At 39.9% G+C, this 25,593-nt stretch overlaps 1 protein-coding gene across 3 annotated transcripts in view; it reads left to right on the forward strand.

Annotated features, from left to right (window-relative positions):
• The window catches only part of CSMD3 (CUB and Sushi multiple domains 3), a 1,226,382-nt gene that overhangs the window by 246,273 nt on the left and 954,516 nt on the right, over positions 1 to 25,593 (forward strand). The window lies entirely within an intron of this gene.

Genomic DNA, 25,593 nt, shown 5'->3' on the forward strand with positions numbered 1-25,593 from the left:
GTGAAAAGCACCACAGAAAGGACTATGAACGAATGAACAACCAGACAGCAATGGGTATTAATTTGTATTTATGATTTTATTTCACCTGAGGCTTCTGTATCTTCAGTCAGTTACTTTCTAATCTTCCTTTTTATAGATGGTTCTTCCTTCTCTTTCCAGTTTCTGTAATATTTATCTCCATTTAACTTTAGTTCATAGGATCTCATGTTTCCTCTCTGAATAAACCTATGTGTAGTTCCTGTAATTTCATTATTTATTGTTATTTATTCAGTTAGTTGTATTGTGGCAGCAATCCAAGCCCCACCCAAGATAATGATGAAGAAATAAATATATATCAGCAAACTCCATCCATTATTCTATTTGCAGTTTCATAAAGGCACCACAGCAGAAGTTAGTTTAATGGAAGTATTTAGGGTCTGATCTAGCTGCAGTGAAGTTTATGGTAGTCTTTCCATTCACATAAATGGGTGCTGAAATAGCTTCTTAAATATGGAGAGTAGAGTGATCTTCTCATTGTCTTTTTTTCCCCATTTATTTGTGTACAGACATTTAAGTGTCTCCTGTTTCTATTATTTTACTTATGCTCAGTGTTTTATTAGTATTAGGAGTCCTCAAATGATTTAAACCAATATGCAAAATGACTTTTTGAAGAGGAGTGGGTATTGTTTCAAATCCTGGAACACTTGCTGTTCTAATAATTGTTGCTCTTTAAAAAGGACAAGCCAGCAAGACATGACAATGATATTTGAATACTGTAGTTATTTCTAAAAAAGCTAAAATCACAGCTTCTACACATGTCCTAGTGTCTCACTAGTCCAATTTTTGCTCTCTTGTGTTGAAAATAAAGTCTTCCCCTCACTAATGCGATGATGATCAAAAGTATTTTATGCTGCAGTTGACATTTTAATGTAGAACATAGTATTGCTTCGACTCTGTAAATAGATGGGATTTACATATTTCTTGCACAGAATGAAAATACAATATTCATCTTTATAAAAAAAAATATCAGCTACAAAATCCTACTGTTAAACCTCTCTGATCAAGCATGTTTCAAAATGCACCAGTAAAATAATGAAGTATATTTGTCTCAGTTAATTAGCTTGCTCTGCCCGCTTTTGTGAGAAAATGCATTTTGAATAATGGAGAGAAAATACTGCCATTCACTGGAAAATAGGTTAGGCTTTATGCAATAAAATGAGCTGTATTATCATAATTGAACAGTAGAATGCATTAGTGAGGTAACTAAGGTCAGGAGAATAATGTAATAGTTCTAAATAGAAAATCAGGAATTAAAAACATACAAACAATTAAATAAAATAAATCATTTGTTGCACTTAAGATAATCTTATTTTGTTTTAAACTTATATTTTCTTTCTGCTTCACTCTCTCACACGCTTGTGTACTAGAACAAGACATTCTGTTCTGATTGACAAGTTCTGCAGGCATCAAAATTATATACTAGAGTGATGCCTCTATCAAACCCAGACACCAAGCACACTCAAATTATGGGAAAGTTTAGAGGCAGAGCCAATCTCTATTATATACATGTTCTGTAAACAAATACAGGGATTATAGGATCATAGGCTTTGATCCTGCAATCAGTTCCATATGGGTGGTTTTTTTAAATCAAAGGGACAAGATGGGTAGAAAATCCATCCAAGAGGATCCGATTGCAGGTCTGGGATCTTATTTTGCAATTGCCATACTGAATGTGACAACTTGTTTTGAAAATTGTTATACAGAAACAACAAAAGTCATAGCTAAAATATCAAAACAATATTGGTTAGGAACTTATATAAGGAGAAAATTCCCCTTGTATGCTGTAGGAATGAACACTATAATGTGCATTTATGTTTCCTTTGTTTATCCCTTTAGATTGCTCAATTATTCTACAATATTTAAAAGAGTAAAATAAATATTTGAACAGAATTAAAATCCACCCTTGAATTCCATTCTTAATTTTTTTTTTAATTTTTTTTTCAAATGAAGCCGTCTGACCTTGGAACCTCATGTTGGTAGTGTATTATACTATTATGGCCCACCCTTTCAAATCAAGTAAAAACAATTACAGTGTATGTTAGCCAATTGTGAGACCTTTGGGTTAGACTCTTGTCTGTTCAAAGAAAAAACAAGCATGAGCACGTAGATCATTTACGTCCCCTACCTCTTACAGATGGGTTCCAAACCTGGAATTTTGGAACACTTACCTGGCATCTAAGCAGTAGTCAGGGAAATATAAACATTCCAAGAATGCTGGGTTCTTTCTAAGATGCATTTACCCAGAGAAAGTTCCGATCTGGAGGTTTGGGGCTGCTATCCTTCATTGAGGAATTGTTGGCAGATAAAACATTTATATCTGTATTTAAGGCCTTTCTTTCTCTTCTCCTATTTCTTACTTTTTTATTTTACTGCTTGCTAGATTACTAAAGAAATGAGAAAACTTCATATATTCTTGGGTATCATTTAATCATTTCTTATTCAGTATTTTTAGAGGTCTGTATTCTTCATATGGTAGATACTTTAAGTATCTACTACACTTTTTTTTTCTAAAGTGTGTGATAAGGGTCCATTTACTTGATGTGCCACTGACACCCACCTAGGTGGGGTTAAAATGCCTAGCGAAAGGTCATTACTATGGTGTCAAAGAAATGACCTCACACCTCCTGGATTCCTTGGGTCAAATGTAAAGGACTGAAGCCTGAGTTACACACTTGTGTTGTGGGAAAGAGAGTAGACTCTACAGTGTGTAAATAACCTTTGGGGGAGTTAGAAAAAGTAGTAATCTCAAACACAGCACAACCCAGTTACATTTAATATGGTGAGAAGCAAGTTGCGATGTGGTGCAACTTGGATGCTTTAACAACAGGACAGTTTATACCACCATATATTATCTATTAGAAACTTGAGCATTTTGTTTTGTGGAGGGTGGGATTTTAATATATACACATAGAGTATCTGTATGTGCAGATGCAGTCTGACTTACTATGAGCCTCATTCCAGCTATCCAATACAGACAGGATTCTTTGCTATTTCCTTATTGGATAGATCAGACTAAAGAAGCAACTCTAATATTGTGGGTGCAATATGGGGAGAGAATTGCGCTGAATCCAAACAACTTAGCCAATATATCTGAGCAGGAAATGAAGTCTAGGTGTATATAAATATCCTTATTTGTCATATCCCACTTGTGACTATTGCAATGACAAATGTTGCCCCTGTTACTTTTTCTGTTGGTTGGGTATATTAGAGTTAAGAGATATTAGTATTTATAGGTTATATGCAGCTCATCATTGCTTACATCCTATCAATACTAAATACCTGAGCAATATGGAATGCAACAGGGTCAACTGCTTGTGACTGTGGCAAGCCTTTCACTGAAGTGGAAGATGTTTCACAAGCTGGCATGTTGACTGTGACATGTCACAATCTAGGTGGCATGCTTCAGTGAGGTGAAAGGTAGCCTGACATGCCTTTCAGTTTACTGAGAGGCATCCTACTGACACAAACTGCTGCGCTCCCCTGTCACGTTCAGTGAAAGCAATTTTAACATGGTAATATAAAATGGAAAGTAAATCTAAATTGCATTAATAACTCATATTAAATTCTGGTTGGATTATTTATTAAATGAAAAATTACTCATCAAAATTGTCACAAGTGAAAAAAGCCATATATCTATGGATGAGTGAATTCCATTGATTGGGTTATGGACCCCAAGACCCTAAACAATTCCACAAATCTGTATGAAGTCCCTGATTACTGGATTTTACATTTGGATCTCTGAATTAGCAAAAAGTTTAAAATTGCAAGTGGAAAGATAGCTGCCTAATGACCACACATTGCAAGGGTTTCTGGCTTGTTTCTCGGGCTCTCCAAGCACATGTGCTATAAGCAAATATGTCTTAATAAGCTTCTTAGAGGACAATAATATGCCAACACAGTCACACTTTTGATCACAGGCTTCTGCTAGTGTAGAAATCTGTTATAAGGTTATTACTGTTGTTTTAGACTCAAAAGCAGTGCTCAAAGCAGTCAGTGCTCAAAGCAGTAAGAGATAAGATCCAATGAGAAAAGAGGCAAGTAAGGACAAAACAGAAAGTGGGAAGAGTGTTCTGCAACAATTGTGGGCTGCACGTTCAGAAAAACAGTGTTCCAAAATCAGTTGCAAAAGTTGGCCTAACTATGTTTTATGTAAAAAGAAAAGGAGTACTTGTGGCACCTTAGAGACTAACAAATTTATTAGAGCATAAGCTTTCGTGAGCTACAGCTCACTTCATCGGATGCATTTGGTGGAAAAAACAGAGGAGAGATTTATATACACACACACAGAGAACATGAAACAATCAATGTTTCATGTAGCAGAACAAAAAAGCTATGTTGTAGTCAAACCCTTCTAACACCACTAACATGTCTTCTCTTCCTGAGTTTAGGACTCTTGAGAACTCACACTATCCAACACATGCAAACACTTTCATTCAACTTTTGAAATTAGAAACAAGACTTCAGTATAGAACCATTCTTCCTGTCAGTGCAGCATTTCAATACACTGCATGTGAATTATTCCTCCTTTGGAAGATCCAAATACACCAGGTTTCACTGTTGCGTTTCCAAAGTGATGTGAAAAAACAGATAAATACTTTGAACTGAGAACAATATGTTTTATCCCAGGATATTTTATATAGAGATTTCCAGAGAGTGAGGACACAAGCAATGATATAACTAATATTGAGAGTGTCTCCCTTTTAAGGATCCTATAAATATTTTGAGCTGCATTAACAGGAGTGTCATATGTAATATGTGAGATGAATAATAAAGATATGCAGCAAGAATTTCTTTTAAAGCGGAAGCTTAAAACCAGGCTGCTAACTCCATATTTCGGCACATAAGTAAGTGATCTAATTTTCAATACTATTGCCAACAGCTCTGTGGCAAATTGCTGGCACTACTGTGATGGGCCTCGCACTTTCTCTTCTTGGGGAGGGTTCAGGGCACCATTTCTCACCCCTGAACTGAGGTATTAACTGGGTAGTGTCCTAGCGGAGGAGAGTGGAAAAGGGACCCAGGCCCACCCTCTACTCCGGGTCCCAGCCCAGGGGCCCTAGGAATAGCAGTAAACCACTTGAACTAGCAGTTCCTTTCCCTGGACTACTTCCCTCTCCTGACCTTCAGCTTGTGGGATTTCCTGCCCTCCCTCTGCACAAACCAGATGTCCCTTTACCTAGGGTCTTGGTCTTCTTAGCCCACTGCAGCACTTCTTTAAACTCTCCTCTGCTTCCCTCCAAACTGCTCTCTGCTCTAACACCAATCCACTCTGCTTCAACTCCTTTCCTTGTCTGATTGACATGTAGGAGGGTTATCAGGTGACTGGCTTCAGGTGCTCTAATTGGCTTCAGGTGCTTTAATTGGTTTCACGTGCTCACACTTTCTTTCCTCTACAGGGAATAAGGCTCCCTTCTAACACTCTACTGCTGCCCTCTGGCCATGCTGTAACACAGCTCCCATTAATGTCAGTGGCCATGGTCATAAATCATAGAAATGTAAAGCTGGAAGGGAATTTGAGAGGTCATCTAGTTTATCCCCCCATGCTGAGGCAGGACCAAGTATACCTAGATAATCCCTGACAGGAGTTTATGTAACCTGTTCTTTAAAGTCTCCAAGGATGAAATTTCTACAACCTCCCTTTGAAGCCTATTCCAGCACTTAACTTATCTTCTAGTTGACAGCTTTTCCTAATATCCAAAATAAATCTCTATTGGTGCATATTAAGCCTATTACTTCTTGTTCTGTCTTCAGTTTACATGGAGAATAATTGATCATTGTCCTTTTTACAACATATTTGAAGTACCAAACATATTTGAAGAGTCTTTGCAGATCCTACCCTTCAGTCTTCTTTTCTCAGAACTAACTATAGCCAGTTTTTCTAATCTTTCCTCATAGGGCAAGTTTTCTCAATTTATATCATTTGTTGTTGCTCTCTTCTGGTCTCTCTCCAATTTGTCCACATCTGTCTTAAAGTGTGGTACGCAATATTGAACACAGTACTCCAGCTGATTCCTCACAGCATCTATTTGAATGGAACAGTTATTTTCTGTGTCTTGCATACGATACTCCTGTTAATATTACAAAGAATGATATTAGCCTTTGCTCATATCGACTACAATCCCCAGATCCTTTTCAACAGGACTAGCCAGTTAGTCCCCATTTTGTATTTGTGCATTTGATTTTTCCTTCCTAACTGTAGTATTTTGCACTTATCTTTATATTTCATCTTGTTGATTTCAGACCAAGTCTCCAATTATTCAAGGTCCTTTTGAATTCTATTCCTGTCCTCCAAACTGCTTGCAACCCCTATGTCTACAAATTTTATAAGAATCCTCTCCATTCCATTGTCCAGTCATTAATGGAAATATTGTATAGTACTGGACCCAGGACAGACCCATCTGGAATCCTGGTCGCTCATCCTCCCAGTTTGACTGATTGTTTAATTATTTGTTTCAGTATCTTTCCAAGTATCTAAGTTAGCATAACAGGTCTATAATTCCCTGTGTCTTCTTTGTTCCCCTTTATAAAGATAAATACCATATTTGCTCTTCTCCAGTCCTCCAGGACCTCATCTGCCCTCTATGAGTTCTTAAACATAATGGTTCCAAGGTTACTTCAGTTGTTCCTTAAGTACTCTTGGATGAATTTTGTCGGGCCCTGCTGACCTGAGTACCAATAACTTATCTAAATATTCTTAAACATGTTCTTCCCATACTTTGGTTTGTATTTCTTCCCCTTTGTTGTTAATATTAATTGTGTAAAGCATCCAGTCATTATTAACTTTTTGGGGGAAGATTGAGACAAAATAGACATTAAATACCTTAACCTTTTTAATGTTGTCTGTTATTAGCTCTTCTTCACACTAAGTAGTGATCAACACTTTCCTTTGTCTTTCTCTTGCTTTAAGTGTTTATAAGAACATTTTCTTATTGCTTTTTATGTCCCTTGCTAGGTGTAACTCATTCTGTGCCTTAAGTGATTTTGACCCTACGTGCAATTCTTTTATATACATCCTTAGCTATTTGTCCATATTTCCACTTTTTGTAGATTCCTTTTTGATTTTCAGGTCATTAAAGAGCTTCTGATGCAACCATTTTGACCTCTCATGAATCTATGATAGTATGATGTAGTTTGTGACATACAGCAGTTGATTTGAATATTGGCAAGAAATTGTTAATATAGCAATGTCAATGCCATGTTTACAAGGGTAAACCTGCCACTGGTCTTTTTATAAAGACTATGGGTAAAATCTGGAAATCCTTAGCTGGACAAGACTCTTATTTAAATCATTGGGAGTGTTCCTTGAGCAGAGACTGAGCGCTTGGCTACATTTTGCAGATGTAGAGCGCTGGGAGTTAAACCAGCCTTCAGAGACCACACTAGGGAAAACGCTGCTGTGTGTTTACACTGTCAGCTGCAAGCGCACTGGTGTGGCCACATTAGCAGCTCTTGCAATGCCACAAAGAGCAGTGCATTGTGGTAGCTATCCCAGTGTGCAAGTGGCTGCAGCGTGCTTTTCAAATGGGGGGAGAGGGGCAAAGTGTGATAGGGAGTGTGTTCTGTAAATGTGGGGGGAGAGACAGTATGTTTTGGAGGGCAGACAGTGTGTCAACATTTCAACAGAAAATTCATAACCAACTCTAATTAGCTCATGTTTTTTTTTCATTCACAGAAATATGTTTCTGTTATTGCATCAGTTGCGTTGGTGGAAAGTCTCTGTCCCTTCCACACCAAGGTCTTGTAATCCAACAAGAGAGCTGGTGGGAAAATGAAAATTTCAGTTATTTTCATTTCAAAGTGTTCAAAACTGACCATTTTTCATTTTTAATCTTTTTGAGAATTTAAAAAATATTTTTTTCAAAATGTTTATAACAAATGTTATCAAAATAGTTATCAACATTTTTCATTTTCAGTAAATGAAAAAGTTCAATGACCATTTCCATAATGTTTTAGATAAAAACCATCAGAACAAGGCACAGCTTTTAATGAAAAACTAAGGTTTTGTTTGTTTTTGCTTTTGAGAAGAGAAAAGTTCATGTTTAGAGGGAAAAAAAAGTCATTTTCTATAAGAAAACTTCTTGATGGAAAATTTTTCACAAGCTCTACTTGTGATACATCTCAGTACAGAATTAAAATAAAGTACTATCCCAAGGCATATATTTAATTGAGTATAGTGAAAATTAAGAAAAAAAATTTAGGGCATGATCACTATCACAGTGGAACCTGGAACCCTTGAATGTCACTTCTTCTGAACTCTTGTTGTCCAAAACAGGGTCATATCAGTAACCTTTCTTTAACTTCACATTTGTCTTTTGTTTGACATCTGTACATATAAACACACAGCTCACCTATCAATCTGTTCCACAGGAAGAATTCTGATTATATTTAATGGAAGTTATGTGCAGGGAGTGCCTCCAGGACTGGGTTCTTATGCACTGAAATCTTCAGCACATACCAGCCACTCTCTCCATTTAGCCAATGACTGCAACACACTTTTAAGCAGGAGGGGTTGTCTGGCTGGCCAAATGAAGGGAACTGCTTTCTGGCTTTGGGGTGCAGGAGAGATGAAAACTGCTGTAAATGGATCAGCATGGGCACTGACTCATCCCCTGGGAATGAAGGGTTTAAAAGGGGCAACCCATGCCTTAACCCTCCCTTTTACACAGAGCAGGCTGAGGCAGCATCCACCCTCCCTCCCCTTTAGGTGGTAAAATATCAGGTCTGGTCAAGACCTGCTGTGGGCATTATGCTAACAGCTTCTTTGTTGAGTGGGACTGGGAAGGAATTTTTCCCTTGCCACCATATTGGTTTGGGTGCAGTTGGGGTTTTTTTGCCTTCCCCACAGTAGGCTTTGTTCATGCATGGCATGACGGGTGGTAGGCCATATGTCGCAACTCATTATGTAAGTGTGGGGCAGATGTTCAGTGCAGGTACTCCATAGGAAAGATATACAGTGACCGGATAAATTGTTTGGAAAAGGACTTAGAAAGAGGTGTTCGTTAAAGGAATTAATTGGGGGGAGGGGGTTGGGGACTCCTATGATTGGTACGGCAGGGAACCAACCCCCCCATTATTATAACACACCTTTGGATTTCCTGGAGGGACCTGAATAGAAAAAGAGGGGAAGCTGCTGGAAGCGTCCCCAGTAATTGTGGAATAAACAAGTTTTACCTGCACTGTACACTTTTATCTGCCAGGCAGTCCCATCTAATAATAAAGTTGCAGCCTGATTAAACCCATGCAAAATGTCTCCTGTCCTTTTGGTATAGCCAGACGAATCTTCAATGATCTAAAATCATTGCATGTCCCTCACTGAATTCAGATTAGCTAGGTTCCGCTATTCTTATAATAGATTCAGGAAATAGTAGAGCATGTGTTTCCAAATATAAAGAAGCAAACACTATAGAAGAAGTTGCTTGGATTTCATCTTTCTGTAGAGGGCCAGCACCACACCTATACAGTGCTTAAATTCCACTTAAACTAAATGGGGATTACATGATACGTTGGTTTTAGGCTAACCTCTGCCCAGGGGAGAATTTCATCCTTATGTTGTAAGCCTCCAACACTTTCATAGAAAACAGTGAGATGAAAAAACTTGTGATTATTGACATATCTAGCTTCCTCTTTTAGCTCAGAATTTGCATATCCCATACTACCACAACAACTAACTTCTTACCTTTGAAATATAAATTTTTTATTTCTGGGTTTGCAACTATATATCAGCTTTAGTGACTGTCTTAAAAAACAAACTCCATGGAACATCAAATATTTATCTACATATGTATGTGTGGTTTAGAATGTTTGATTTCAGAGTTGATCATGTTTTTACAGTGCATTGTGCCTAATAAAGAAAAGAAAGATGAATTATTACATCTGCTGGATGCAATTCAAATTTACAGTATGTTCAAAGTCCCTGTTCAAGCATCTTTAACTAACTGATTGATTAATTATCTGTGCTTGAGACTCAATACTGTATATCGAGTGAAAAGTTGTAATTTGTACCAGTTTGTTTAGTCTTTAGTTCTTACTAGATGGGAGATTTTTTTTAAACAATAAACAATGGATTTTTTTCCTAGATCCCATAAAGATTTACATTTGTATTGTGTAAATTAGACCAAATTGAATTTAGTGATTCTTAAAGGTTTCTTCCCAGTTCTATGATATGTCAACTAATATAATTGTTTTGATTATTAATATTTGAATAATCTAGGAGAGCTACCAGGCAATGGATGTAATAGAGTATATTTTTCTTGTAAATAAAAAACTTGAACATGATAAATTAGCATGTATATAATGAATTTCAAACAGGTGTGATTTTATAAAATAGTTTTGCAAGTATTTTTTTCAGTGAGATTTGCTGTTCATCATGTCACAACTTGTATTTGTTTTGTGTGTGTATTTAAATAACCAGATTATGAAATATTGCTTTGAATGGGGATTTTACTGTTTGTCACAGTTGTTTCAAGACCCTCAACAACAAAGGGTCATGAAGGGCTAGGTTGCCTTAATATAGTAATAGGTACTCCAATACAAGGAAATATCCCCTGTTTTAGGAGAGAGGGGAAATTTTTAATAGTTTTATCACCTGATTTTAGATATGCTTCATGATAACACCAAAGTACTATGATGTGGGTGTGAAATATTTTAAATATGTAGCTTTTAACATAATTTTCAAAATCTAGTAGTATTCTGACCTTTACATGGCTTCCTCTTAATTTCTGGATGCAAATGATGTTGTGGATTTTAATCTATTATTGCATAAAGCTTTATATGATTTGGGACAAGATTAGTTTTGAATGCATCCCTCTTTTTTAAAAGTTGAGGTTGAGACAGTACTTAAAGTGATCAGAAAAAAGGGGGGTGGGGTCTGTCATAACCCCAGCCAAGTAAGATTTTCATGCACTTGATACAGACAATTCACCATTTCTTTTATACATATATCACATAATTGCATTCAATCTTAGTTCATTACACTGTTTATATGTATTTATTGTTGTGTTTAAATGAGCCAACATGCCTCATACAAATTATTGAAACCAAATACATCCTGTGAGTCTGGGAGATAGGACATCTGGGGGGGTTCAATGAGTTTCAGTGTGGTTGGGCTCTCTCTGGAGATAGGGGGCTGAAGGTGCAGTGAAAATCACTAGGATTGGAGTCTCTGAGGACCGGGGGCTGGTGGTTCAGTGAGATTTGGTGGGTTTCAGGATCTTCTTCTTGGATTTGAGGGCTGAGGGGTGCAGAGATTCAGTGGGTTGGGGTGTCTCTGGGATTTGGGGTGCTCTGGACATAGAGATCCTACTGGGGTGCAGTGAAATTAAGTTTGATTGAGGGCTTTCTCTGGGTATAGGAAGTGAGATTCTGTTCAGTTGGGGGTCTCTGGAGTTTAGGGTCTCTGGTGTTTTGGGGGTCTCTCGGGGGTTATGGGGCTTAGTGTGCAGTCACATTCAGTGAGATTTGGGGTCTATCTGGGAAAAGGTGTAAGGGGTGAAAATGGTTGGGGGTCTCCCTCAGGAATTAGGGATGAAATTACAATAGATTGGGGGTTTCTCTTGGGGGGATTAAGAGGGAAGTGACAATGGGGTGAAGATATTTCTTGAGGTTGGGGTAAAGTGATGGTTTGGGGGTTGTGGTTCTCTTCTGGGGTGCAAAGAGACCTTGGGGCCCATTTCAGGGGTGCAACCTCTGCTGTCTCATCTCCTTTCCTCCTTACTTCTTCCCTCACTGCTAGCCTGGCTCTGAGCCTGTCGCTATAAAGTGCTGGGTGGCTGGTTCCATGCACCCTGTGGCTTCTTTTGGCCACTCCCAGGCTTCTAAACTGTACCTGGTCAGGTCCCTCCAGAGATGCTATATCAGCTGCTCCCAAAGCTCAACTTTGCTCCTGTCAAGGTTCCTTCCCCTGAACTCTAGGGTAGAGATGTGGGGACCTGCATGAAAAAAAACCCTAAGCTTTTTACCACCAGCTTAGGTTAAAGCTTCCCCAAGGTACAAACTATTTTACCTTTTGTCTCTGGACTTTATTGCTGCCCCCACCACCAAGCATCTAACAAATATAACAGGGAAAGAGCCCCCCAAAATCCCCCCAAGCCCTGCACCTCCTTTCCTGGGGAACGCTTGATAAAAATCCTCACCAATTTGAATAGGTGAACACAGACCCAAACCCTTGGATCTTAAGAACAATGAAAAAGTAATCAGGTTCTTAAAAGAAGAATTTTAATTAAAGAAAAAGTAAAAGAATCACCTCTGTAAAATCAGGATGGTAAATACCTTACAGGGTAATCAGATTCAAAACACAGAGAATCCCTCTAGGCAAAACCTTAAGTTACAAAAAAACCACAAAAACAGGAATATACATTCCATTCAGCACAACTTATTTTATCAGCCATTTAAACAAAACAGAATCTAACGCATATCTAACTAGATTGCTTACTGACTTTTTATGCTTAAATAAATTTGTTAGTCTCTAAGATGCCACAAGTACTCCTTTTCTTTTTGAGAATACAGACTAATATGGCTGCTACTCTGAAACCTGTCATAATGCAAGGCACTGAATTTAGCCATATGGAGTGGAAATCTATCAACTTCATGAAAAAAAACTCATAAAGATACAGACAGACATCTTCCTTTCCAATGCAAACAGATGGACATCATACCAAAAGGACTGAAGGTAAAAAATCCATTACAATCTACATACCACACCGACTATGCTGACAGTTTGTGCCACATGCTCTCAAAGAAACTGTGGAACCACCTGATCAACATCCTCTACAGCAAACAAGGAAAGACTAAGAGTGAGCTCTCAAATCTGGATACTCTCTTAAAAAACCAACCTTCCACACAAACTTCCTCGTGGCTGGACTTTACAAAAACTAGACAAGCCATTTACAACACACACTTTGCTTCTCTACAAAAGAAAAAGGACACTAAACTATCTAAACTACTACATGCCACAAGAGGCCACAACAGTGGTTCCCTTAACCCACCCAGCAATATTGTTAATCTATCCAACTATACTCTTAACATGATACAGTTCTGTGGTGACCTAGAATCCGATTTTCGACATCTCCGACTCAAGGAATATTTCCAACACAGCTCTGAACAACATACTAACCCACAGAGACCTTCCTACCAACACTACAAAAAGAAGGATTCTAGGTGGACTCCTCCTGAAGGTCGAAACAACAGACTGGACTTCTACATAGAGTGCTTCTGACAACGTGCACTGGCTGAAATTGTGAAAAAGCAGCATCACTTGCCCCATAATCTCAGCCATGCAGAACACAATGCCATCCACAGCCTCAGAAACAACTCTGACATCATAATCAAAAAGGCTGACAAAGGAGGTGCTGTTGTCATCATGAATAGGTTGGAATATGAACAAGAGGCTGCTTGGCAGCTCTCCAACACCACTTTCTACAAGCCATTACCCTCTGATCCCACTGAGGGTTACCAAAAGAAACTACAACATTTGCTCAAGAAACTCCCTGAAAAAGCACAAGAACAAATCCGCACAGACACACCCCTGAAACCCCCACCTGGGGTATTCTATCTGCTACACACGATCCATAAATCTGAAAATCCTGGACGCCCCATTATCTCAGTCATTGGCACCCTGACAGCAGGATTGTCAGGCTATGTAGACTCTCTCCTCAGGCCCTATGCTATCAGTACTCCCAGCTATCTTTGAGACACCACTGACATCCTGAGGAAACTACAATCCATCGGTGATCTTCCTAAAAACACCATCCTGGCCACTATGGATGTAGAAGCCCTCTACACCAACATTCCACACAAAGATGGACTACAAGCCATCAGGAACAGTATCCCCGATAATGTCACGGCAAACCTGGTGGCTGAACTTTGTGACTTTGTCCTCGCCCATAACTATTTCACATTTGGGGACAATGTATACCTTCAAATCAGTTGCACTGCGATGGGTACCCGCATGGCCCCACAGTATGCCAACATTTTTATGGTTGACTTAGAAAAACGCTTCCTCAGCTCTTGTCTCCTAATGCCCCTACTCTACTTGCGCTACATTGATGACATCTTCATCATCTGGACCCATGGAAAAGAAGCCCTTGAGGAATTCCACCAGGATTTCAACAATTTCCATCCCACCATCAACCTCAGCCTGGACCAGTCCACACAAGAGATCCACTTCCTGGACACTACGGTGCTAATACGCGATGGTTACATAAACACCACCCTATATCGGAAACCTACTGACCGCTATTCCTACCTACATGCCTCTAGCTTTCATCCAGATCATACCACACAATCCATTGTCTACAGCCAAGCTCTAGGATATAACTGCATTTTCTCCAACCCCTCAGACAGAGACAAACACCTACAAGATCTCTATCATGCATTCGTACAACTACAATACCCACCTGCTGAAGTGAAGAAACAGATTGACAGAGCCAGAAGAGTACCCAGAAGTCACCTACTACAGGACAGGCCCAACAAAGAAAATAACAGAACGCCACTAGCCATCACCTTCAGCCCCCAACTAAAACCTCTCCAATGCATCATCAAGCATCTACAACCTATCCTGAAGGATGACCCATCACTGTCACAGATCTTGGGAGACAGGCCAGTCCTTGCTTACAGACGTCCCCCCAACCTGAAGCAAATACTCACAAAACCCACACACCACACAACAGAACCACTAACCCAGGAACCTATCCTTGCAACAAACTGTGTCCACATGTCTATTCAGGGGACACCATCATAGGGCCTAATCACATCAGCCGCACTATCAGAGGCTCAATCACCTGCGCATCTACCAATGTGATATAGGCCATCATGTGCCAGCAATGCCCCTCTGCCATGTACATTGGTCAAACTGGACTGTCTCTACGTAAAAGAATAAATGGACACAAATCAGATGTCAAGAATTATCACATTCAAAAACCAGTCGGAGAACACTTCAATCTCTTTGGTCACTCGATTACAGACCTAAAAGTGGCAATTCTTCAACAAAAAAACTTCAGAAACAGACTCCAACGAGAGACTGCTGAATTGGAATTAATTTGCAAACTGGATACAATTAACTTACTCTTGAATAGAGACTTGGAGTTGATGGGTCATTACACAAAGTAAAACTATTTCCCCATGTTTATTCTCCCCTCCACCCCCCACTGTTCCTCAGAAGTTCTTTTCAACTGCTGGAAATGGCCCACCTAGATTATCACTACAAAAGATTCCCCCCCCCCCCATTCTCCTGCTGGTAATAGCTCACCTTAAGTAACCAATCTCCTTACAGTGTGCATGGTAACACCCATTGTTTCATGTTCTCCATGTATATGAATCTCCCACTGTATTTTCCACTGAATTCATCTGATGAAGTGAGTTGTAGGTCACGAAAGCTTATGCTTAAATAAATTTGTTAGTCTCTAAGGTGCCACAAGTACTCCTTTTCTTTTTGACTTTTTACAGGAGTTCCGACCTGCATGCCTGTTCTGATCCCAGCAAAAATGAGACAGAGAGACAGAGACAGAGAGAACCCTTTGTTCCCCCCCCTCCAGCTTTGAAAGTATCTTGTTTCCTCACTGGTCATTTTGGTCAGGTGCCAGCGAGGTTGTCTTAGCTTCTTAACCCTTTACAGGTGAAAGGGTTTTTCCTCTTGCCAGGAGGGATTTAAAGGTGTTTACCCTTCCCTTTATATTTATGATAGCTCCCCTCCAAGATGGGCTGACAGGCCAATGCATGGGTGGTGTCGGTCCATAGGGGAGTGGAGTGGTGCCTTGGGAGCTGTATGTGGTAGCAGCAGTGGTAGAATCTGTGTCCCTCAGCAATCTCCCTTGAGCTTAAAAAAATTCCCATGTCTGTAACCCCCCGCCACACACACACACATACATACATACACACTTTAAATACTGGATCAAGGTGGTTGAGATAGAGGGGTTTCAAAGGTAGACAACAGTGATCAAAGCCATAAACAACTCTTATGGAGACAGATTGAAAAGTTTTGCCTTTTTCCCTTACAAAAGAGAAAAAAGCAGGAGGACATGATAAAAGTATAGAAAATAATGAAAGGTATAAAGAAGATAGATCAGGAATGTCACAATTTTCAGGGTAACTGCACCTTTAACTTCCACTCCATGGTCTTCTATGTGCTCAGGTCTCTTGTATACACGTCTCTGGACAGGGACCCAAGTCCCTCTCCTTTCTGACCAGGGGCGTTTTAGGCTGCAGTCCACTTGCACTTCACTGTGATTATTCTAAGCAGATCTGACAAATGGTCAGCCCTTACTCTTTAGTTTCTCTCCAAGGACAATGTCAATGATATAGCAGTGACCCAAACTGTTCTTTCAAAGCAGAGCATATTTATTAAAAAAGACAAAAGCCTACAGAGAAAACATATAAAACAATAAAAGATCTAGACATGTACTAAAGTACCAGAAGTGACCCATCAGCCCTATAAGGACTTGCCAGATTAAAGCTCTTCTAACCCCTAAACAGGGTTGGTTCCCCCCATTGGACTAAAGGTTAGTCCATTTGTTTAAACTCTCTCAGTTCAAGCTTGCCCTTTGTATTCCTAATCTTTTTTTTGTGTCTTGCCTCTCCTCTGGGACTGTCTTGAACCAGGATATGCAAGCCGTCCAAGGGGTGGTACTTCTCTGGAGCTGTTACAGTCTTGGCCATTTAGCCTAATCATTCCCCATTATTTTAGCTTTTGCATACTGTTGCAATATCTATCAACAGAAGCTTCTGTTCTCCCTCTCTCAGAACACAAGAACAAGGGGACATTCAATGAAATTAAAATGTGGAAATTTAAAAACTGGTAAAAGAAAATACTTTCCCCCACTACATGTAATTAGAATGTGGAACATTGGGGTGTCATTAAGCCAAGAATTTAGCAAGTTTCAAAACAGGACTGGAAATGTATATGGATAAAAGTATTCAGAACTGTAATAATTCGCTCACAAACATTTGGTCAGGGATATTAAATTCAGGTTTCAGGTTTTAAAACAATGTCTATAAGGGATTAGAAGTAGGGGTGCTGGAACAATTTGTATAGTGGGATGTTGAGAGCCATTGAACCAAACTGTAAACCCTGTATATGATGGAAACCACTTCAAGCCAGGGAGTGCAGCCGCACCCACAGTCCCAGCACCTATGATCAGGAGCAATATGGGAAGCAGATCTGTTTACAGAAGGCAGATTGGTTTTCTACAGGATTCTTGCACCTTCCTCTGAAGCATTAAGTGCTGGCTGCAGTCAGAGACAGGAAAATGGACTAGGTGGACCTCAGGTCTTTTCCTGTATGGCATTTCCTAAATTCCTATCAGATGAGGAACTCAAACCAACAGACCCTGGATTTAAATGTAGCACTACATTGCCACTGAGACACCCTCAGCTCTGAAATTTGCTTCTCTGATTGTCTGAAACAGCTATGTTTGTTGATCTTTTCTCATAGGGTCTTACCAGGAGGGAGGATTTGTGTGGTTGGTGGTTAATTACATCCACCCAGAGGTTTGGTATTAGGCACATATTACAAATATTAAAATAAATGCTGCCTACAGTAAAAGACAAGACTAATGCACTTCCCAGATGAATTACCCTTAAATCACCATGCATTTTTATTTGTTCCAAATAAAAAAAACTCAAAGAAGTGACAAATGTATTAGCAGTTTCACAATTGCATTATTATCCATTGTTAGTACAAAATTGTTTGAAGTGGAGGGGGAAGAAAACTTGATTTATCATTAGCCATTTTCTCAGTATTAAAAATGAAATGGAGAAGGCCATGTAATTTTTTAGTAGTGCCATGTAATAATGCAACTGGAAAACTGATTCCATACAGGAATGAGAATTTTTTAAATTAAGTTATTAAAATATAATAATAGTTTGTGAGAGCACATTCTATTCTGATAGCAATACTAGGTGACTGGTATTCAAGGTGAAGGGCGTCATTATAAGCAGCGATTATTACGGATATAGATGTAAGATTTCACTTTTCTTTTTAAAGGGTAAGGGCTTCCCTATGCTTTGCCCTAGCTCTATTTGCAGAGCCTTTCAGGCAGTGGTGCTGGGGATGGTACCATACCCTCTGGCTTGAAGTAGTAATAACAAACACCAAATACAAGATTTCCATCATCAGCACCCCCGCTATAAAAATTATTCCAGCACCCATGCTTTCAGGGAGCATTATATTTCCAAAAGTGTTCAGTTTGTAGGGTAAATCCAGACTGAACACAGTATGTACAGTGACCCTAATGTCCAAGGGACCTATATATAGTTGCAAATTAATTAAAATAGCACCCAAAGGAAGTATTAAAATCATAGGATGAGATTCCCTACCCCTGCTCTGACCCCTTTACATCACAAAAAAATGGCTGCAATGACAAAAAAGGAGTCTAAAACCCCAGTTCCAGTTGTGAGAGGATTCCTCCAGAGAATGAATGGCAGAAGACAACTGTAAGCCTGCCTTCAGAGGACACTTTCATGAGCCTTGACAACAGGACTGGGAATAGGAGAGTCTCGTTAGGGTAGGGTCATAGTATTGTGGAGACTGTAAACAGCAACATGGCCCATAGGATAGCACCTGGAGCCTCCCATAGCTCAGACAGGCCCCTGGGCTGTTACAAACGAGGCTTCAGAGCTGGCCAGGCTCAGGAGAGCATAAAGAAGACTCCTTAGCCCCCTTGCTGCTGGGTTGTGAGCTGTGTGGTCCAGCATAGGATCTCACCCCTAATATTTAGAGATAGAAAAGAGCCATTATGTCATCCACCACATGACCCTGCCAATACAGGATTGTTCCCTTACAGTAAATATTTTAATATTACCTCATCTTATTTTTAAAAGTCCAGTAGGATGACATATGCACCAGTGCCTGGGGGTGACAATTCCATAATTTACTAGATCTCACTGTCAATATATTTCATGCTTATATGAAGCTTACACTCTCTTTTTCTTAATTGAATCCAATTACTAGTTATACTTCTCTGCTCCATACTTAATAATGCATCTCCATTCTTGGTGTTAACCACACTCTACTCCTATATGCAGAGTCTTGTCTTGTTCCCTTGTATATATTGCTTAGGCAGGTTACATGCATTTAGATTTTTTCATCTTTGTCTTTAAATCAATTACTCTAGGTCTCTGATCTGTGACAAAGCTCTGTCTTTGCCTCCATGGGTCCCGCATTTCCAGGGGGATTTCGCTAGCCTCAGAGGCTCACTGTGACCCTCCACGTAACCCTTCTTTCTCTAGAGACAAGGGTCACAATCTACTGAGCCATTTTCATCATAAGCCAGCGAGGGAGGTGAGGAGAAGTTATCCTTCCTTGCACAGTCTCTGTTGTCTCTCAGTCTCAGTGATTAAACAGGGGGCAAAGGTGCGGGGGGGAGCCCGGGCCCATCCTCTACTCTGGGCTCCAGCCCAGGGACCCTAATAGTATCAGCTATGGTAGCTGACCTTTTAGAAACATGACATGTACAATTCCCTGGGCTACTTCCCCCACAGCAGCACTCACTTCCTCAAGCTCCACTTCACTACCTCAGGGCCTCTTTCCTTGTGCCTGATGTGGTGTGTACTACTCAGCCTCTCCAACAGCACTACTTCTTCCCACAGCTCCTGACATGCACACCCCTACCTGACTGACTGGGAGGCTTTTAACTAGTTTCAGCTAATCTCTTATTGGCTTCAGGTGTCCCAATCAACATAACATTCTCCCTGCCTTCTGGAAAGTTCTTAATTGGTCCCAGGTGTCTTAATTGACCTGGAGCAGCTTCATTTAAGTTCCATTTCACTTAACCTGGTACCTGGGATTTGTTTAGCCTGGAGCTAATATAGCTCTCTCCCACTACTTTTCTATACTGTGGGGCCTATTTCCGATCCTCGGTCCGTTCACGTATCCAGGCAGAGTTCCTCTGGGCGGCATCCTCTGACTCCCTTGACGCCTTTGAGGAGCAGTGGGCGCTGTCCGGGGTTCTCTGCTCAGTGTCCCCGTCCGGTTCCCTTCGTTTGACCCTTTGACCGCACTCCTATCCCTGTTATTTTATTAGTTGTCCCCCAGAATTTTTTGGGCATCTAGGTCCTGTGGATCCCCCTTTTAGGCTGGGGGGGATCCTTTAGCAGTGGATGGGCTTCGCCCACCCACTTCCCGGATCCCAATAAGACTGCTTTTCTATAGCAATCTGATCTTGCCCAGTCAGAAATCATTTTTGTTGATCTTCTTTGAACTTCCCACCCTAACCCTAACCCTAACACTAATCTCTCAATATTTTTCTGATCATATAGTGCTGAGAATGTAACTCAATATTACAGATTCACTGGATGGCAGTTGATACAACTGCTCATTTTTTCCACTTTTTTTCGGGGTGGGCGCAAGGTGATGCTGGTTATGGATAAGGTTCTTTGGTTTGAGTTGTTTATTATAGTGAAAATAGTATGAGTCAGATTTTCAACTGGTGTACTTTTGCACCAGTTTCACTGAAGTCAATAGAGTGATGATGATTTTATGCTTGCTGAGTTTCTGGTTCATAACATTAACTTTTTATCCAGTTCTCTTATTCCTCCCCCTTTCACCAGAAATGTTCCAAAATAATTGACACTGAATTAATGTACAGTAAATCCTCACTTAATGTTGTAGTTATGTTCCTGAAAAATGTGACTGTAAGTGAAACAATGTTAAGCAAATCCAATTTTCCCATAACAATTAAAGTAAATGGGGGGGTTAGGTTCCAGGGAAATTTTTTTCACCAGACAAAAGACTAAACACACACACACACACATACACACAGAGTATAAGTTTTAAACAAACTATTTAATACTGTACACAGCAATGATGATTGTGAAGCTTGGTTGAGGTGGTGGAGTCAGAGGGTGGAAGAGGGTAGGATATTTCCCAGGGAATGCCTTACTGCTAAATGATGAACTAGCAATCAGCTGAGTCCTCAAGGGTTAACCCATTGTTGTTCATGTAGCTTCACACTCTACAAGGCAGCACGAATGGAGGGAGGAGACACAGTATTGCAGACAGAGACAGAGATACACACCCTATGTGTGTGTGTCTGTGAGAGAGAGAGAGAGAGAGAGAGATGCACATTGTCCCTTTAAGGACGCTGACCCCACTCTAAATACACTGCCTTTTTAAATATATCAGGAAGTTGAGATGGCAGCTACAGCCAGCAAGCTCGATCTGTCCTGAACCGTGTGGTGTCTCTCCCCTGCTATATGGATGGAATGAGCAGGAGGGGGGGATGACACCCTGACATTATCCCCTCTCTCTTCTCCCCACCCCACACAGGAAGTAGGAGGCTCCCAGGAGCAGCTCCAAGGTAGAGGGCAGGAGCAGCACATGGCAGTGGGGGGAGGGACAGCTGATCTGCCTGCAATTGATAGCCTGCTGGGCGCTGCCACACCGGGAACTTAGTGGAAACTTAGGGGAGCTGATAGGGGATCTGCCTGTCCACCCTGGTTCCTAGCCCCAACTCCCCATCCCCCAGCTAGCTGCAATGGGCTGCTCTTCCTCCAAGCAATGGACAAAGCAGGAGGCTGACAAACGATGTTATAAGGAAGCATTGCACAACTTTAAATGAGCATGTTCCCTAATTGATCAGCAACGAAACAACGTTAACCAGGACAACTTTAAGTGAGGAGTTACTGTATCAATTAATTCCCACATTAATTCCTACCATACTGGAATGAATATCATTCAGCCCTGCTGATTGATGCATTATCATTTTTCCACGTTTTCATACCAATTTTTTATTAACAATAGTGTCAAGATGTTCAGTTCTTCACAATTGCCCATCATTCTGTTCCATATTCTTCTCATTAAAGACAAACTGTAAAAACAGGTTAACTGTTCTTGAGACATTTGTTTTATATTTCTCTCTTTTATCAGCACTCCTTTCTCGCTGGTATTTCTTATTTTCCTTTCTATATTAGCAAAAGTCCTTCTTATTCCTCTTATTCCCTTTAATTTTCATTATTTCATGCTACTCTTCTGCTGCCTTAATCTTTACCCTTCAAGTCATTAAGTGATTCTGTATATTATTATTTGGTTCCTTTCCCTTGTTCATTTCCAGTACAAGTAACTTTTTATCATGAGATTTTTGAGCAATATCTCTGGAAAACACATTGCCTGCTTCCCACTTTTTTATCTTTTGAGGAATTGTACTCTGTTGTATTTTAATTATTGTCCTTTTTATGATGCACTATGTTTTCATGCTTATGGATTGTAAATGTATAATTCCAGCACACAGTATTCACTCCTTTTTATTAATACTTCCTTCAAATCTAATGTGCTTATATGCCTGTGTATTATTGCTCACTATGTTGAATTCAGGTAGTTGAGTCACTAACATATCAAATTTCTCTACTGAACCTTCCTTTGTAATCTGTTTTTTCCCTATTGGAAAGAAGTCGTTGCAGGATGACTTCTCTAGATGGACCTCAAGGAATGTCTAATATTTATGATCATTTGTATGTTTATGATGCCATAATATTTTGTGTGTATCAATATATTACCAAAGCGCTCTGTTATGCTCACAGCAAACAGAGACATTTGATAAAACTAAAAAATACTCTTGCTGGAAGGAACACTACTTTATTCCTTAGAATTCAGAATGGTAACATACAAGAACTCCAAAATGGAAAGAGACAAAGCAGGCTCCTTCCTAAAAGAGAGAGGCACAACTCAACCTTATTCAAGGCTGTCTGTCAGCTGACTGATTGCGGCTATACCCATCTTGCATGCTTCCCTACAGAGCCCCTAGTGTAGAAAGCGGACAAGGAAAAATCCCCATTCTTAAAGTGATAGTTGAAAGCATGAAAGAGAGTCAATTTATGAATTTGCCAGGGTGCAAATTTTTTTTAATTCAGATTTTTAAACTAGGTTTGACATTTGAATAAGTGTTAATAGTTTTCAGAGTAGCAGCCGTGTTAGTCTGTATTTGCAAAAAAGAAAAGGAGTACTTGTGGCACCTTAGAGACTAAAAAATTTATTTGAGCATAAGCTTTCGTGAGCTACAGCTCACTTCATCGAATGCAGTGAGCTGTAGCTCACGAAAGCTTATGCTCAAATACATTTGTTAGTCTCTAAGGTGCCACAAGTACTCCTTTTCTTTTTTAGTGTTAATAGTGTAACCCCTCTTTTTTTGAGTCCTGGGAGTATTAGCTTACTAGTTTTAACATTGTGTTCTTATCAGATCAGCTTTTAACTTGAACAGTATTTTTCTTACCGGGTGTAACCGGGCACAGACTCACCGGCAGCACCACCTGCTGGTCGTCTCAGGGAATTAGCGTACCAGGCTCCTGAGCACACTCTTTAGGCCGGAGTCTCGCCGCCCAAAGCTGGCCCTGTGACCCTCCCAGGACCCTGGTGCCCCTTTAACCGGGTGCTGGCAGTACCCCCACAGTTCTGGGTCTCCCCCTCCCAGGGGAACTCCCCACCCACTATCCCTACCTCGCCTCAGTCGTAGGCTGCTGCCAGTCATCAGCTAGCCCCCACGCCCTGGGGCAGACTGTAGTATGAACCACTCATCACAGGAAAGGTTGGGTTTGGACCTGCTGCCTATGGCTACACTTGGGCTACCCCCTGCAACCCCAATATCTAATAGGTCTTACCAGGCCTGCAGCCTGGTACTTTCCTTGGCTGGAGCTTCACAGCTCCCTTAGCCTGTCCCCAGCCCTGCTCCCTCCCGATACTTAGATAAGCCCTTGCAGCCAGACCCTTCTCTCTCTCAAGGCAGAGAGAGACTCTCTCTGGGCTTCTGGCTCACAGCCTTTATAGAGCCAGCTGGGCCCTGATTGAGGCATGGACCCCATGCTTCCCCAATCAGCCTTGGTGCCTTTCTCCTGCAACAACCCTCTCTCAGGGCTGTTTTAAACCCCTCTGGGCCTGAGCGGGTGTCCACCCCGCTACACTGGGACACTTGCTTATTCTTAACCAACCAACAATGTATTAATTCACCCAGCACCACATTAGTATACAATCTATAGTTCACCACTTAGGTGTAGACACAACCAATGTTCTAGGTGTGAACACACACAGTACAGTCTTGTAAGCAATTCTCACAGAATAAAGTTGAGGTTAATCAGTTATATAAAGGAACAAAGGAACAATGCAAATTACCAAGACTTCTTATTACATTTATTTGTGATCATAAATTCTTAATTTCTAACATATTTATGATATCTCGAAGGATGCGCGTGTCTTTAAGGCATTGAGTTTGGTTACTACTCTTTGATTGTATTGGTCCAAAAAAAACCAAGCTTAGAATATTAAAAGCATTGTTTGAAGTTATTGTTTTCAATCCATTTTAAGCTACTCTGCTTGGACTTATACTGGAGTTAAAATCTAAAATATTGTTATTTAATGCCAAGTGGATGCTCAGATTTTTAACCCTTAGTTTCTCTGCTGCTTACATTGGTATTCAGTAGATAAAATTGTTGTATAACAAATTTATGTAATCCTTTTCTTATCAGAGGCTTTTTAAGTTTGATTCATTTCAAGGACCATATTTCATTATTAGCACCCACTCTTAATTGGGATCCCCACTTTTAAGGAATTTCTCTTAATATTTCAGTTATACTCTGTTTTATATCTTCCAGCATGCCTTCTTCATTGTGCCAGATAATTTCCATTACTTCTAGAGTCAACAACTATTTACAATAAAATCCAACAAAATCCCTTATAATCTTCTAAATTTGAAGGACATACTCCAGATATTCTTTGATCATACATAAGCATTTCACATTATTTATAGAATGATGTAGATCTGACTCACAAGGCAAGCAACTCTGCAGATCCTAATTTGGGGTGAAAAACAGATTATCCATGGTATATTTGATTTACAAGGAAAAGAATGTATAGTTTATAATTTGGGGTGAAAACATGTGGCTTGGATTTCTTGGAGTAACAGTTTACCCAATTTGATCTTCCATCTTACAGCCAATCATATCTAATTTGCTTAATTTGCAGTTTCCTCACCCATATTTTAATCCACTCAATGTGCAATGAGCCACTTTGCATAGGAAGGCAATATGTCACTTTTACTTGGTATAGATTTCTTTTTAGGCAGGTTGGGAAGGAGAAAGAGGTTTTATCCATATGGAAATTATGAAAGATTCTTGCTTAGGTGATTAAGAGTACTCTCATTTAGCCATTTTATTTTCTTTCCTAGGGAGAGGAACTCCCAACTTTGGCTGATCTGTGAGTCCTTAGAGAAAGTGTCTCACACAATATGAACCATTTTGTTATTCTCTTTACTTCTTAGGTGGATCCTATTTTGGGATAAACAAAGGATAGGTTTTCTAATTTTTGAGGGCTAGAAGAAATCAGTAGTTATGAATCATCAAAGGCATATCTGTGTTACATCCCTTACATAACTTGAAATTCCAACACCGTCCTCAATATACCACACACTCAAGGGCCAAATCAGCGCGGGGGAATTATTGTGTTAAGTGCTGTACCAACACACATGAAGACACACTCCTGCCCCTAAATGGTCACAATTTACTTTTACAAATTGTTAACACAGTATATAGACAGTGATTTATATAAAAATGATAATTAATACATACATATTTTTCCCT

The sequence above is a fragment of the Dermochelys coriacea genome, chromosome 2 (genome assembly GCF_009764565.3).
Source record: "Dermochelys coriacea isolate rDerCor1 chromosome 2, rDerCor1.pri.v4, whole genome shotgun sequence".
Lineage (NCBI taxonomy): Eukaryota > Metazoa > Chordata > Testudines > Dermochelyidae > Dermochelys > Dermochelys coriacea.